The sequence below is a fragment of the Nannospalax galili genome, unplaced genomic scaffold (assembly GCF_000622305.1).
Source record: "Nannospalax galili isolate Female #2095 unplaced genomic scaffold, S.galili_v1.0 scaffold1051, whole genome shotgun sequence".
NCBI lineage: Eukaryota > Metazoa > Chordata > Mammalia > Rodentia > Spalacidae > Nannospalax > Nannospalax galili.
Window position 1 is genome coordinate 1,609,989 of NW_008331995.1, and position 14,338 is coordinate 1,624,326.

The window sequence follows — 14,338 nt, forward strand, 5'->3', positions numbered from 1 at the left end:
GGGTAGAGGTGAAAAAGGCAAGTCAAAGCTGAAAGGTTAGCTGGTAGGTAACTCTGTGCCAATTTCAGGAGGGAGGCATTACCTTTCAACTCTGATCTGCAGGTTCACTGGAGTGTTTAAATGTGACCTTGTCTGACCACATCTAAGAAACTTGACTTTGATTTCAGATTAGGTTTCTCTGAAAAGGTTAGGAATCAAAGTGCCCATGGAGTTTGGACAAGAATTTGATATGACAGCTTCTTGTACAACAGGCAAGAGGTGGCCCCAATGGGCGCACTGAGACATTCAACATCCATGGCCTCATTAGCAATTATAGTCCTTCCTCCTTGAAGTAGAAGCTGACGGCTTAGATTTTTTAAGACACATTATTTTCTAATATAATGGTCTTGTTTTTTAGAGGGAAGTGAATTTAAGAATGAATGATAAATCTAAAGTTTCAATGAAAATAGATTTCAAGTGTAGTTTCTCTTTAACATTTCATATTTTACCCACTAACTTTGTGATTTTCTTAGCTTAAATTACCAAAGTGCCCTTTTATGCCTAATGCACAAATAGCTTTACGTAAAGCAAGAAGACTAATATTAATTTGGTCATGATTACCATTCTTGCTCAAAGTTATACCATTCATAAATGTGTCAGACATATTCTTTGGTAAATACAAACCATTATAAAAATCTCAACAGTAGCTAATAAAGAAATTTAAAGTATGTATAATAACACACTTGGCTTTAACGTTTTACTTTAAGATGTGAAATACTCATTTTGAATGTTCATGAATATTACGATTTGGAGTAGCTATTCTGAAAATCTTAATATTAGTTAGTTTGGAAGGAGGGAGATCAATTTGAATATTTATACCAAAACAAAAACATGCAACAGTCAACCTATAGTGCCTGGGTGCATATAGAATATGGAATATAATTTTCAAAGGCTTTTGACAATGAAATTCCTATAGATCTCTGAGTGTCTAGAGTCTTGCACAAAGATAGTCTCTATTATAAGTGATCAATTTAAAATGTTTAAATATAACTGTAATAAGAAAATATTATGAGATCATAATTAGAATTTGGGTTAAGTTCATTTGCTTACTGAATAAAACATTTTTATGTGCCCGCCATGTTGAAATTATGTGAAGCACTGAAGGTACGGTGACAATAAAATTGACATAATCCCTGACCTCAGGGAGTTTATGGATCGGTGATGGAAACTAAGATACTCAAGTGATGACAAAAATAAATACTGTGTATGAGCATTCATTGAGATGACTACTGAAAAATAAAGGGGCTGCAGTGATGGGAAGAGCACTCCCTGTGATCTTACAAGAGGCCAGACTAACTAAGCTCACAGGCCATAATTATGAGTTGGAATTTTATTCTGCACATGATGGGAAATTGCTGTGGATATTTATTAAAGGTAAGACACAGGGGGGGGGTGCTACAGAGATTGCTTAGTGTTTAAGAGCACTGGCTGCACTTGCAGAGGACCCAGGCTTGATTCCCAGCACCCACATGGTGGCTAATTACCATCCATAACTCCAGTTCTAGGGGATCTAGTGCCCTTTTCTGACATCCAAAGGCATTGCACAACATGGGTGCACTTACATGTATGTAGGCAATACATGCATACACATAAATAAATAATAAAATATTAAAAAATCAAGGTAAGTCATGGTCTATTTTTTTATTTGAATATTCTACTTTGAAGATTGGGCCAATGTACTGGACATGACTACAATGTGAGTGGAAAGGGGGAAAACCACACCATAGGAAGTTCATGCATTTCTGCAGGCAAAAGGTGGGGGTGACCTGGATGAGGAGAGCTGGTTTGGGTGGGGAAAGCTGGTGGCTTAAAGTTGTGTTTTTTTTAAGTAGAAATGACTGTATCTGATGAGTCAGCTGTAGGATGAAGAAAAGAGGGCAAAAGATAACATTCAGGTTTCTTGTTTGGGCAACTACATGGATGGTGATAATATTTAGTACCATTTAAAAAGATGGGGTATATTGGGAGGAACAGCCTTGAGAATGAGGGGTATTTGTAGGAAATGGGTCAGACATAAAGAGCATGGAAAAGCAGGTGGTAACACTGTATTAGAGTGAAAAACCATAGTTTTCTTAGAGTTATCAAATCAACATGGATGAAGTTACAGCAAAAATCTCTCTTTAGGAATAGTCATTTCAGTATGCAAGGTATCCAAATAAGCTCGCTTTCAACGTGAAATGGAAAAGAGGGCTGATGGAGCGTTAGGAATCTGCCGTGATCAGCAGACACAGTCTGTAAGGTAACAAACTACAGAGTCAGAATTAGAAAAAGATACAACACTATGACATTCATTGTATGCCAGGCAGTGACCAAGATGTTAGAAGTCCTAAGACTTTATCTAAGTTAGCCATCTCAATATCGCAACACAGCCCAATAACAGAGATAGGTACTGTTACTAGAGATAAGTCAAATGATATTTGCCAAACAGTCCAACCACAGTGCTTTACATAGTAATTCACACATACTCCAGTACAAGCAGATACACTTCTGTTGGGAACAATAATAGTACAATGAAAAAAAATGTTACCAAGAACCTTGCTGTCAATAACTCATCTGAGGTATGTCATTAATCCACCAACACCTATTGCTAATGAGATAGAGGTGAAGGAAGTAATTTCTAAACATAACGCCTTAAATTTCTTTTAAATAACTAGATATTTTTGTCTGAAATTATTAAGATCTCAAAATGATTCCGAAATCCTGAAGATATCTAATCTGACAGCAGATGCATTCTTCACTTAATGCTTTCTAGATTACCAATGAGGAAAAGCAGCTGTTTGTGGAAATATTAAAATCTAACAGGTTTATTATTGGGACTATTATGATTTCATAAAGGAGCTGTCATTTTGATAATGAAATAAGCACAGGTTTTGGCTCTTACATTCCAAGAGAAAATTCCATCTGATTATTTCCAGGCTTTTTGCAGGAAAACAATGACATTTGCATCAACCTGCGTCACTGAGATAGAATAGTTATATTTAGTGCGTCACCCAGTGCACGTTATTTATTGGCTACATATCTAAAAGTCCTTGCTCTTGGGAACATTTCATTCCTTAAATTTGCAACAGAAATAACCTCCTAGTTTGCGAATAGGACTGGCTTTTTCTCTTGGGAAATGACTCAATTTATTTAAGAGATTGATTTTCTTCCCATCTTTGAGCAAGACTCTGAACTATAATCACTGCTCGTTACTCAGAAGTATCAAGGTCAGTCTGCTGAATGCCTGGGTTTTCAAGCTTTTGTTTAGGTGAGGCTGTTCAAAGGGCATGCTGGAATGCTGAGCTGTATTCAGATGTGCTGACACTTTCCACGCACTAAGGTCTGAAAGTTTGAAATCCTCGCATTTCAACTCAGCTGGTGGGAATGAAACTTAAGATGTGGGCAGTGTGTTCTTAATTTCTCCCCAAAGGTTTGCACTCTCCAGAGAAGTAGGTTTGGATATGAAGAGGATGGACGTGGGTCTCCTGCATTGTCCCTGGACTTACTGGATCCTTGTATTGGTCCTTTCGAGGGCCATGGCTCCTTAATCATCAAGAAGTCTGCAGAATCCTGCTGTACCTGCCTGAATGAGGAGGGCTGAATACCAACAGAGACTGAGTGCTCTGGGCTGTGATGTTGCTGAGAATATGGACAAGCCCATGAAGATGGCGTTCTCTCTGGACTTGGTAAGTCTATCATAAAGAAGAGAAGAAGGGAAGGTGAAGGGAAGGAGAAGGTGGAGGTCAGGGAGGCACATGGAACCTGGCTAGTAGGAAGCATCTGCATAGAGCTAGAGGATTCCAAGTATAAGAGGAAACACTGGAGGGATGTGTTGTGGACCAGGACTGGCTGAACTCTACCAGATGTCTGAAACATATGCAGGTTAGTTAACGGATGGTCCAGGAGGGCAGCCTTGCTTTGTGTCTGCACAGGTGATTTGCAATCTTGACAGATAAGGGTTTGTGTATGTGAAATGTGTCATGGGGGATGCTAATCATCTAGTATCTATTTCCTAACCTGGGATTGGCAAATAGCAGGTTAAAGGACTGAAAGACTAATACAAATGTCAAGTATTAGCCTATTATTAAGGTAAGTGAGAGTCTTCTGTCAGTGATTTTTGGCAGTCAAGTAACTAACAAACATCACTCTGAGGTAGGTGGGTAGAGTTCTATTTAGATGTTGTATTTATAACTTTTTAAGATTTTTCTCTTCTGATTCTACAGAATTTGAAAACTATACTTAAATCACTTTATTTTAAAATGCTTGGTTGTATCTTTTCATATCAACAAGAAAGTCTTGATTTTACTCTCATTTTGCCTTTATAAAATATAATTGAACTTCGCCCAGAAAGTGTGCCATCAGAGAGGATGCAATGCTACATGCAAGGTCCAGGGCTGCCTTTGCCAATTACCATGACAGATGACGCGAAGGGTGCATAACTGTCACACCATTGCCAAAAGCAAAAGGGCCACTGATGGCAACTTTTATGCCACTGAGGAAACAATGTAAGTATCAGGTTATATATAGACTTGGGATCAAGGTTTCAAACAGTGATCAATGTAAGGCTTGGAAAACCAAGTGGACAAAAGCAAAATGACAGTAAATAGTACCTAGAACTCACGTGTTTATTTCTCTCTCCACTAGAGCCATTCAGAAAGTATTTATGAAATGCAGGAACATATGAAAGCTATAGCTGTCATAGAATTGCAGCATAAATGAAATGTCACATTTTCATCAAGAACTCCCTAGAATCTCTTTGCACCAATTTGGTGTAAGTTATTGAGATTCAAAAAGGCCACCTCAAGATAAACTTTGGCCATAATGACTAAACATCAGATTAGCTATCTTTTGTTGAACTGTTACTATGAGTAGAACACTGGGCTAAAGTACACCAGCTTGTCTCATTTAATACCAAAGCAATATGTGGTTTGGGTATTACTAGGCTTCTTTATATAGATAAGGATGCTGAGGGCCTGGACCACAAAGCTGGGAAGCAGCGGAGTTGGGCTTTACTTATAGCATGTGCATCTCTAGGATTGCCATGTTAATCCTCAGTGTTTTGTACAAAGGGTCGGTTAAGTCAGGTAATTTGTTTGCCTCTGCTTTCCCATGGAAATAGCTGAAATCAAGGACCTCAGAGAAACATCTTGTAGGACTGTTTTAGAGTCCTCTGATCATCCAGCCTCCTAAAGAGAGCAGCTATGCAGTGCTAACAGTTCTGCCTTCAACACGTTTTCACAGTGTCTTTACCAACTTGGAAAGGAAAGAAAACATAAAGAACAGATACAATCACATTAAAAAACCCATATTTCCCCTTAGCTGAAGCCACACTCTGCTTCTCTTTTGGCCATTTTTAGGGCTTATTAACCCTTTGGATCCTGCCTGATGCCCTGCAGTGAATTATCCTTTCTGTTGACTGATGAATGACTCGGCACAGTTATGAATGGAAGGTTACAGGCTATAAGTTTTGACGTACCAATTCATTGAGGGCCCATTTCTCCAATGTTTGGAACTGCGGGCCATTGCAAAGATTATTCACTCCACCCATTAATTACGTAGACTCAAGACCAGAGAAGACAGGATATAGTATGCTTAGGGTCACACAGAAAAAAAGGCATACATATATTTTTCGTCCACAGAAGAGAAAGACAATCACACTGGGGGTTTGTGGCCAGATTCTAGGGTTGTAAGTGCTGCTCAGGAACCACAACTAACTGGCACCATTCTTTGCATTCCTAGTTGGGCATGTCACCAACAGCTAGTGTGATGGGAAGAGTGTAGGCAGAGTTTTTGAATTCCTGACATTGAGGGGCCTCCATCACCAACAGGAACAAGAGCAAGCGTAATAACGTGTGGTTCCACGGCACCAATGAAGAACAGGTTCCAAGGGATGGCTATGCCTGGGAGTGCACATTAAATGACAGCAGGATGTGGGGGACACATATATTAATCTTGCTCTAAAAGGCAACAGAGGGTTTGAAGTCAGACAGACCCGGGCTGAAACCCTAACTACTATGCTCCTGGGGACCAGTGACTTAACTTCTCTTGGCTTAGGTTTGTGCTCTGGTAAGATGAGATAATCATAGTATCTCTGAGTAACACAGTTGTGTGACAATTAAAGGAGACAATGCAAACAAAACTCTTAGTATTTTGGTTAGAAAAAAATAAAAATAACATGTATCTGCTATTACCACTGTTATTTTTATCCAGTGGGGTCTTCTAAAATATCTCTATATATGCCATGGTAAGCATTTTAAAGAAATATTTGTCAACTTATGAACCCTACGATGAACATTCTAAGAGATGCTGATTGGTAAAGGTGGGACTTCAACTGGCAAAATTCCACTCCTGTGACTCTGTGAAGGGCTTTCATTTCCAAAGAGCACAGAGAGATCTACAGGGCAGACATAGATGCTGAAGACACCTTCTCTAATACCCCTTGCTCTTCTCTAGACCATCACCGACTTACTAGGGTCTCTTTCTACCAAAGAAAGATGGACAGCGTATCCAAACACCATGCCTCTCTTGTGGGCATCATCCTCTGCTAACCCTTCTCACCTCCAGGTCTGCCTTTATTCTTCTGGACTTTTGTGATGTTGCTACTTCAAGTGTTCTGGGTACAGAACTAGCGTCAGGAATAAACATCGCTAAGAACATATTCACCCCCTTCTCTGTTATGCTCAGATGCTGTGGGAGTAGTCATAGTTCTGTATCCAAAAAACGTATCTCTTTGTTGGCATGTGAACCCACTTAGGGAAGCTTTTACAGGGCCTCTCGTGAGATGTGAATGGCTCTGAGCAGGCCCACCAAGCAAGAGAATATCGAACAGGATGAGAGGGAAAGTTTCAGTAGGAAACAAGGGCTGTGACTTCAGGGCGTAAAGCCAGTGCTGACAGGCCTGCCTGATGGCTGTTTATGTTTAGGACCACCCTGGCACTTATTACCATGAAAGGACCCGAGAAAGCACAAGATTGGCAGGGAACACCACAGAAGAAAGCTGACGGGGGAGTCACAGTCATTCCAGCCGGATAGGGTACTGGGCCGTCTCCCATCCCTATTCCCACCCCCACCCTCATTGCTCTGGAAATGTCAAAAGCTCTAAGGAAAGGACTACGATTCACATGTCAACTACTGGATCACACTTCAAGACAGCTGCCAGTAATGGAGTCAGTTAGGTGGCCTTTCCCATGAAACAGATGGCTGAGCCAGGTGAGTAAAGGGAGACGGCAAGAGGTGCCCATGAGCTCCACCCAGCAACACCCCAAGAATAGGAGGCATGGGCCCTCCAGCTCCCCCTCCCCCCTTATTCTCATAAGAAGTTCGGACTAGAGGGGCGAATGTATTTTAGCATTAAATATAGCAGTATAGAAAATCAGTTACACAGGCTATGAAAACTCAAACTGAACTGGTTTTCATTTTGTTCTGCAAGACTGTGATTGTTAATTTTTCTCCTCACCAAGAGAGACACTAAAAAAAAAACAAAACAAAAAAAACCCACGGAATTCTGTAAAGGTGGTGCCTGGTGAATGCTATTGTGGCCATAGGGTGTCCTGGCCAGGTAAGGCATGCTCCATCACTAGGCGTGGTTATCCTTAATGTGATTCCCCATGCTGGCATCCACTGCCTAGATTTAGAGTATTTTTTTTTTTCCTTTTCAAGAGTATCCAGTATAATTATCTGTAATCTGGTTTGAGGAGAATAATGTTGGTGTTTTTCAGGAAATGATGGTATAAGGGCCTACTCTGCATGCCATAGGAGTATTTATGAATGCAGTCTGGAAGACATAAAGGGTGAGACATGGGCTCCAAAATCCTTAATCTTGGCTATTGCCAAGGTAAGTGAAGAAGTGTCTGTGTAATGGGCTAGGGAGCTAGCTCAGTGGCTAAAGTGCTTGCCATGCAAGTTGAGGACTGGAGTTTAAATCCCAGCACCCCTATAAATGGCAGGTGGGTGTGGTGACCCACATGTAATTCCAGAGCTCAGAAGAAGGAGCCAAGGAGCAAGGTGGCTATCCAGACTAGCCGTATCAGCATGCTCTGGATTCAACTAGAGACCTTGCCTCAATGAATAAGGTGGAAAGCAACAGAGGAAGACTATGCCGCACCAATCTTGAGCCTCTATACATGTGTGCACATATGTGTACCTGCACACATTTGAAAAGACGACACACACACACACACACACACACACACACACACACACACCAGCCATATGCATGGAAGAAAGAAAAAAGAGTATCTGAGTTAGTAATTGACAAGAAAGCTATGGTTGATGGAAACAGTAACCAAAATTTCTTGGAACATGAAGGTGGGCTGTGATCAATGGAGAGATCAAGGCAACTGGGGAGGTTAGTCTGTCAGCAGCTGTCAATTGAGCAATCCCATTTGATGTGATCTATGTTGGTAGCCAAGGCCGTAAGAGACAGATCTGGAAAGGTTCAGCCACCACCAGGGATGTTTCTGCAGGCATGCAATCTGTCAGTTTGTGTCTAGACTCTTGGGTCTGCTTGCTGAACTGCATCCCTTTCTAGCCACATGCCACTCAGACATCTAAATGACACCAGGGCAGTAGTGTGCCTTTCATTGTTCCATCCATCCTGCCTGGCTTTCTCTGTTTGGTCGTTTCTCCATAGTCTTGGTGTAATAGGAGCATCTTTATTTATATGGAGCGGCTGTCAAATATACCACACAGGGGCCCTCTGTGTCCATGGGATCTGAGTTCCCAGATTAACTGACCTTAAGATAAAAAATATTTGGAAAAAAAAAATCACATCTGTGTTTAACATGTAGAGATCTTTTTCTTGTTGCTGTTCCCTAAATAATACTGAACAACTATCTATAGAGCATCTACATTACACCCGATATTATAAGTCATCCAGATGATTTCAAGTATTCAGGAGGATGTGCTTAGGTTATATGGAAATGCCACACCATTTTCTATGAGAGAACTGAGATTCCTTACCTACAGAGCTTGGTATCAGCAGGGGGTCCTGGAAATGCCCCCTATAGAGAGATAACAAAGGAGAACTGAAAAATTCTCTATTGGGGGGGCAACTTAGGTCATCAATTGGCTTTTGAGTGGATACTAATGCCACCCCAGAAGTGAGCCTATACACAGAGAATCATTCTGAGTAGACAAGAGAAAGGTCATCTTAAGCTCTCATTGACTGAGACAATCACCCAGCATCACAGTCCTCTGCTCTCATCACGCACATGCTTTATCTAAGTTCTTCATCTTCTTGTTTCCTCCTTCTGCCCACCTTTTAGTAAAGAAATGGCTCAAAAGTGCCACCAAGAAAGGATGAGAACCAGGCATGGCACACATGCCATTAGTCCCAGCACTCAGAGGCAGAGGCAGGCAGGATTCTGTGAGATCCAGGCTAGCCTGGTCTACGTAGCAAGTTTCAGGTCAGCTGGGGCTACAGAGAAAACCTGTCTCAAAAAAAGGAAAGGAAGAAAAGAAGGAAGGAAGGAAGGAAGAAGGAAGAAGGAAGGAAAAATGAAAGAAAAGATGAGAGAAGAAAAAACTGACATGAACACAAAACACAAGACTTGACTTTAGGAAAGAAGCACAATTATGTTTGACTTTTTCCCCATAAATTTAAATTATTCCTATACTATTCTGAGATTTATGTTAAGAGGGTATACAAAGATTAGGGAGGAAGAATACGGTTTGGTAAGTCCTGTGTGGCCCTCTGTTATCTTACTCAAGATGTTTAACACTGTGAATATGTATTCACAGTTGTGTTCAGCAGAGATGTGAAATTAAGGCAAATGCGCATCTCAAAGTTAACATGTCCTCAGCAGGAGCCTCTCTTTTTAATTTTATTCAGTGGGAATACCATCCTTTCATTTTCCTAGTCCGTAAAACTTGGAATCATGCTGCCTCCATGATTTCTTTTGTATCTGACATCTAAACTCTCAGCTAATCCTTCAGCACTAGCTCAAAAATATATCAGGAATTCCCCATACCTCATCATCTACCCTGTGACCACAGTTATCAGGGCCACTGCTGTCTCCAGCCAAGTATCACAATGGCCTCCTAGTGGTAACCCTGTATCCTTCTTTGAATTCAGAAGCCAGAATCATCCTTTTAAAACAAGTTCATGGGCTGGAGAGATGACTCAGCAGTTAAGAACACTGTTTGTTCTTGCAGAAGACCCTGGTTCGAATCCCAGCACCCACATGGCAGCTAACAACTGCCTCCAGTCCCAGGGGATCCCACAGCCTCTTCTGACCTCCTCGGGCATTGCACGATATGGGTGCACTTACCTACATGCAGGGAATACACACATACACATAAAATAAAAATAATAAATAAAATTAACAAAAAAACCTCCAAATTCATGTTCCTATTCAACCCTCCCCTCCCCACTCCAGGGACTTCTTATCTCTCTTTAAGGGAAAGTTTCAGTAATCTGTCTGCTCCCTCTCCTTGCACCACAATTTAACTCCATGTCCTTCTCTCACTCTGTCATCTCTGTATCTCAATCACACTGCCCTCTCTAGATCACTAAAGATGCCTGGGACACTACTGTCTCCGGGTTTTAATCTACAAGATAAACTTGTTTCTGGGACCCAACTGGTTTGCTTTTGTGTTTTCCTTTATCTTTGTTTAAATGGAGACTTACTTGGGCCTTCCTCAAATCTTAAAATACTAGTTCCTGGGGCTGGAAAGATGAGACAGCAGTTAAGAGCACTGGATGCTCTTGCAGAGGACTCAAATTGGGTTCCCAGCACCCATATTGTGGCTAACAACTATCTATCTGTAACTCTACTTCTTTTCTAGGGGATCAGACTGTCTTCTGGCCTCTATGGGCAACAGGAACATACATGGTGCATTTACAACCATGCAGGCAAAACACTCATATACATAACACACACACACACACACACACACACACACACACACCTCCAAGTTCCCATTCCTTCTGCCATTCCCTGCCCCTCCCTTCCTAGTTTAATAGGTTGCCCCTACTCCCCAGAATATAAACTTGATAATTTTTGAGGTTTTGTGTGTGTGTGTGTGTGTGTGTATGTGTGTGTGTGTGTGCATCAGCACCCTTCTAATCTGTTCAATCTTGTAACTAGAAACATACCTGGCAAATGGAAAAAACTAACCTACTTATACAATGCACAAGTGCATGCATACCTGAATAGTATCTTCCAGAAGCTACAGTCATTTATTCCACAAGAAATTTGAAGCATTAAGTCAACAGTTTTCACAATGGTGAGTTTATTATAAGGACAAATAAATAGAAATTTCTCTCTCTAATTCCTTGTGTCCATTCAGCCCCAAACTGGCTAAGTACTCTTGTGGTTTAATATTTAATTCACAACTACAAAGCTAAATACTGCACAAAGGACATCTAAGAGGAAGCTTATCTGAGATTGTTATATAAAACAAACAGCAAGTGGCAGAAACTAGAAATTCAGAATACTATGCTACCCGACAAATGCTAGACAGACATTGAAAGTTCAGCCATAGTGGGGCATGGTGACATATGCCTGTAATTGCAGCACTCAGGAGGCTGATACAGGACAGTCATAGGTTCAAGGCCAGCTTGGGCTACATAGTGAGACCTTGTCTCAAACAGTAACAATAATTAACAGTTGAGAGAGAGAGAGAGAGAGAGAGAGAGAGAGAGAGAGAATAAAGTCTAGTTCTAACTGCTGAGATCACCATACACCCTTAGTGTCACAGTCTTTCGTGAATCCTACCCAGATATGCCACTTTAGATTGATTTTTGTTTTCTAGATGGAAAAATGTAATATACATGCTTAAACAGAATGTAAAGACATGTGATTGACAAGGGTGAAGGCTAAGGGTGCAGTTCAGTTTACAGAGAACTTTCCTAGTATGTATGGAGGCCTGGGTTTGACCCACAGCACTGCATAAACTAGGTGTGATGGTACAGTAATTCTCTGGCTACATAGAGCTCAAGGCCTGCCTGGGACACCTGAAGCTTAAAAAGAAAAAGTAGTTCTATGAAGGCCAGGAAATTTCTTTCTCCATTCTGACCATAAAACCTAAATGCAAAAAACTGAAGACTTCCTACATCTACCCCAAGACACTGTATCTCTGTTTAAAAAGTTCCTCTTCATTTATTCATTATGCAGGACTACAAACCAACAGGGAGCCTGAGATTTTTTTTTTAACTGTAAATGGGGGTGGAGTGAATCCTAGATCTGTGCCTGCAGGCCCTTGGCAAGCTAGCCCCCAATACACCTGTCAATTAGGCAAGGTCTTTGTTACCCAAACATTAGGATCAGGCCATGCCCAGAAGGACTGGGTTTTTCAGCTCACAGGAACTTTCCTGACAGATATATATATATCAGCACCCTTCTAAGATGCTGTTACCAACCAGGGGGCAACCAAGCCATTTCAGAGTCACTGTTCAGAGAATGCTGGGTGACCAAATTCAATTTCCCTAGATAGCTATGCTAAACCAAGCGAAGTGTGAAAAAGATCCAATTCAAAAAATGTAAATATTCAGCTCCCTTCAGCTTATGATAAGTAAAATAAACAGAAGTAGAAATCTAGCTAAAAATTCTTGGGAAACATTCAGATCTGAAGGACTCAGTTTCAAGGTATTTTCAAAAGCAGAAGTAGGACTAAACCATTTTCTCCTGAGCAAGGGTTTGCCTTTTCATGGGAATTTTTAGAAGGTTTGAAAGCCCTACAAGGGAGTCAACATGAAAACTTAGAGCTTTGGATCCCATCAGGTATGAATCCAAAACTTGCTGCTGTATGATGTTGAAAAACTTAACTTTCAACTACCTCAGTTTAAATGGACATAATAAGATGCATTCTGCAAGATTATATGTGGTTTGGTAATCATGCGTGTAAAGCAATGACCTGGGCCATGGCTCATAGCACATGTGCTAAACATGGTCATCTTTGTTATTATTGCTCCATCCCAGTCAAAACCATGTGGCCAAGTGCAGATGGGTACACTGCTCTGCCAAATCAAGACATGAAACACAGCCAAAGGGCATTGACTGGAGACTGGAGAGATGCATTAAGTCCAGAGAGTGAGATGTTCAGTGGTGGCTTCATGAACACTTGTACATTCTGTATTCCTAGCCTAGAATCACTGGCAAGGTCATAGGTAGTAAAAATTCTAATTTTTAAGACACGGTCACATCCATCTCAGGTTGACCTTGAACTCCCTAAGTAGCCGAAAATAACCTTGAGTTTCTGATCCTCCTGCCTCTACCTGCAGAATGCTGAGATTATAGGAATGTGCCATCACACCCAGTTTATGCAGTATTGGGGATTGAACCCAGCCCTTTTTTTTTTTTTTTTTTTTTTTTTTTTTTTTTTTTTTTTAAGAGTCTCCCTGTAGCCCCAGCTGGCCTAGAACTCACCAGCTATGTAGACCAGGCTGTCTTTGAACTCACAGAGATCAGCTTGCCTCTGCCTCCCAAGTGCTGGGATTAAAGGTATGCACCACCATGCTTGGCTGAACTCAGGACTTTGTGCGTACTAGGCAACTACTTCACCAACTGAGCTTCTTCCCCAGCCTTTCTAATTCTAATTTAAGGATTTTTGGACACAGTTTACTGATAATTTAAAATTCTAGAAAGTGGTACCTATTGATCTCATGGAGAACCAGGTAAATGTTTTATTTTCAATAAAGCTTTCTGCAGTCTCCCATCAAAAAAAGCTTAAAATTTTTTGGGGGGAGTGCATGTCTTTACATGTTAGGTCCCAGTACACAATTTCGAGTCTGGTGACAGTGTTGGATTCATTTTGTTGGCCTCTCCTTTATCAGCAGACTTCTCCAGCATCGTAGCTCAAAGGTCACCCTGGCAGGACTGTCAAAGTCCCAGACTGTGGGCCCCATGCAGCTGATGATACCTAGCTATGTTGCCCAACTAAACACACTTAAAACATGATGTTTTCTTGCAATATTTTTGTAACTCAACTGTACCATTTTTAAGTGTGAACTTTGAAGATGACAGTCATGTTGCAGTGTCAAAAGGTGGACATCTGAGGGTCTAGAGATTAAGCTAAGTTTGTGACCTTCTTTGTTTGTTTGTTTGTTGTCTTTTTGAAACAGGGTCTCCCTATAGCCCCAGCCGGCCTGGAAATCATTATGTAGACCAGGCTGGTCTTGAACTCACACACATCTGCCTGCCTCTGCCTCCCAAGTGCTGGGACTATAGGTGTGCCTCAGCACACCCAAGTTTGTGACTTTTTAAAAAAGAGAGCAAGACTAATTTCCTTCCAGGTCCAAGAAACATACCATCTAAACTGCTCTCTGCCTGTATGGTCTCAGAGTTGCACCTGCCTTTCTGAATATATATATATATAT

General features: G+C 41.1%; 1 protein-coding gene across 4 annotated transcripts in view; it reads right to left on the minus strand.

Annotated features, from left to right (window-relative positions):
* The window catches only part of Adamts9 (ADAM metallopeptidase with thrombospondin type 1 motif 9), a 182,128-nt gene that overhangs the window by 61,968 nt on the left and 105,822 nt on the right, over positions 1-14,338 (minus strand). The window lies entirely within an intron of this gene.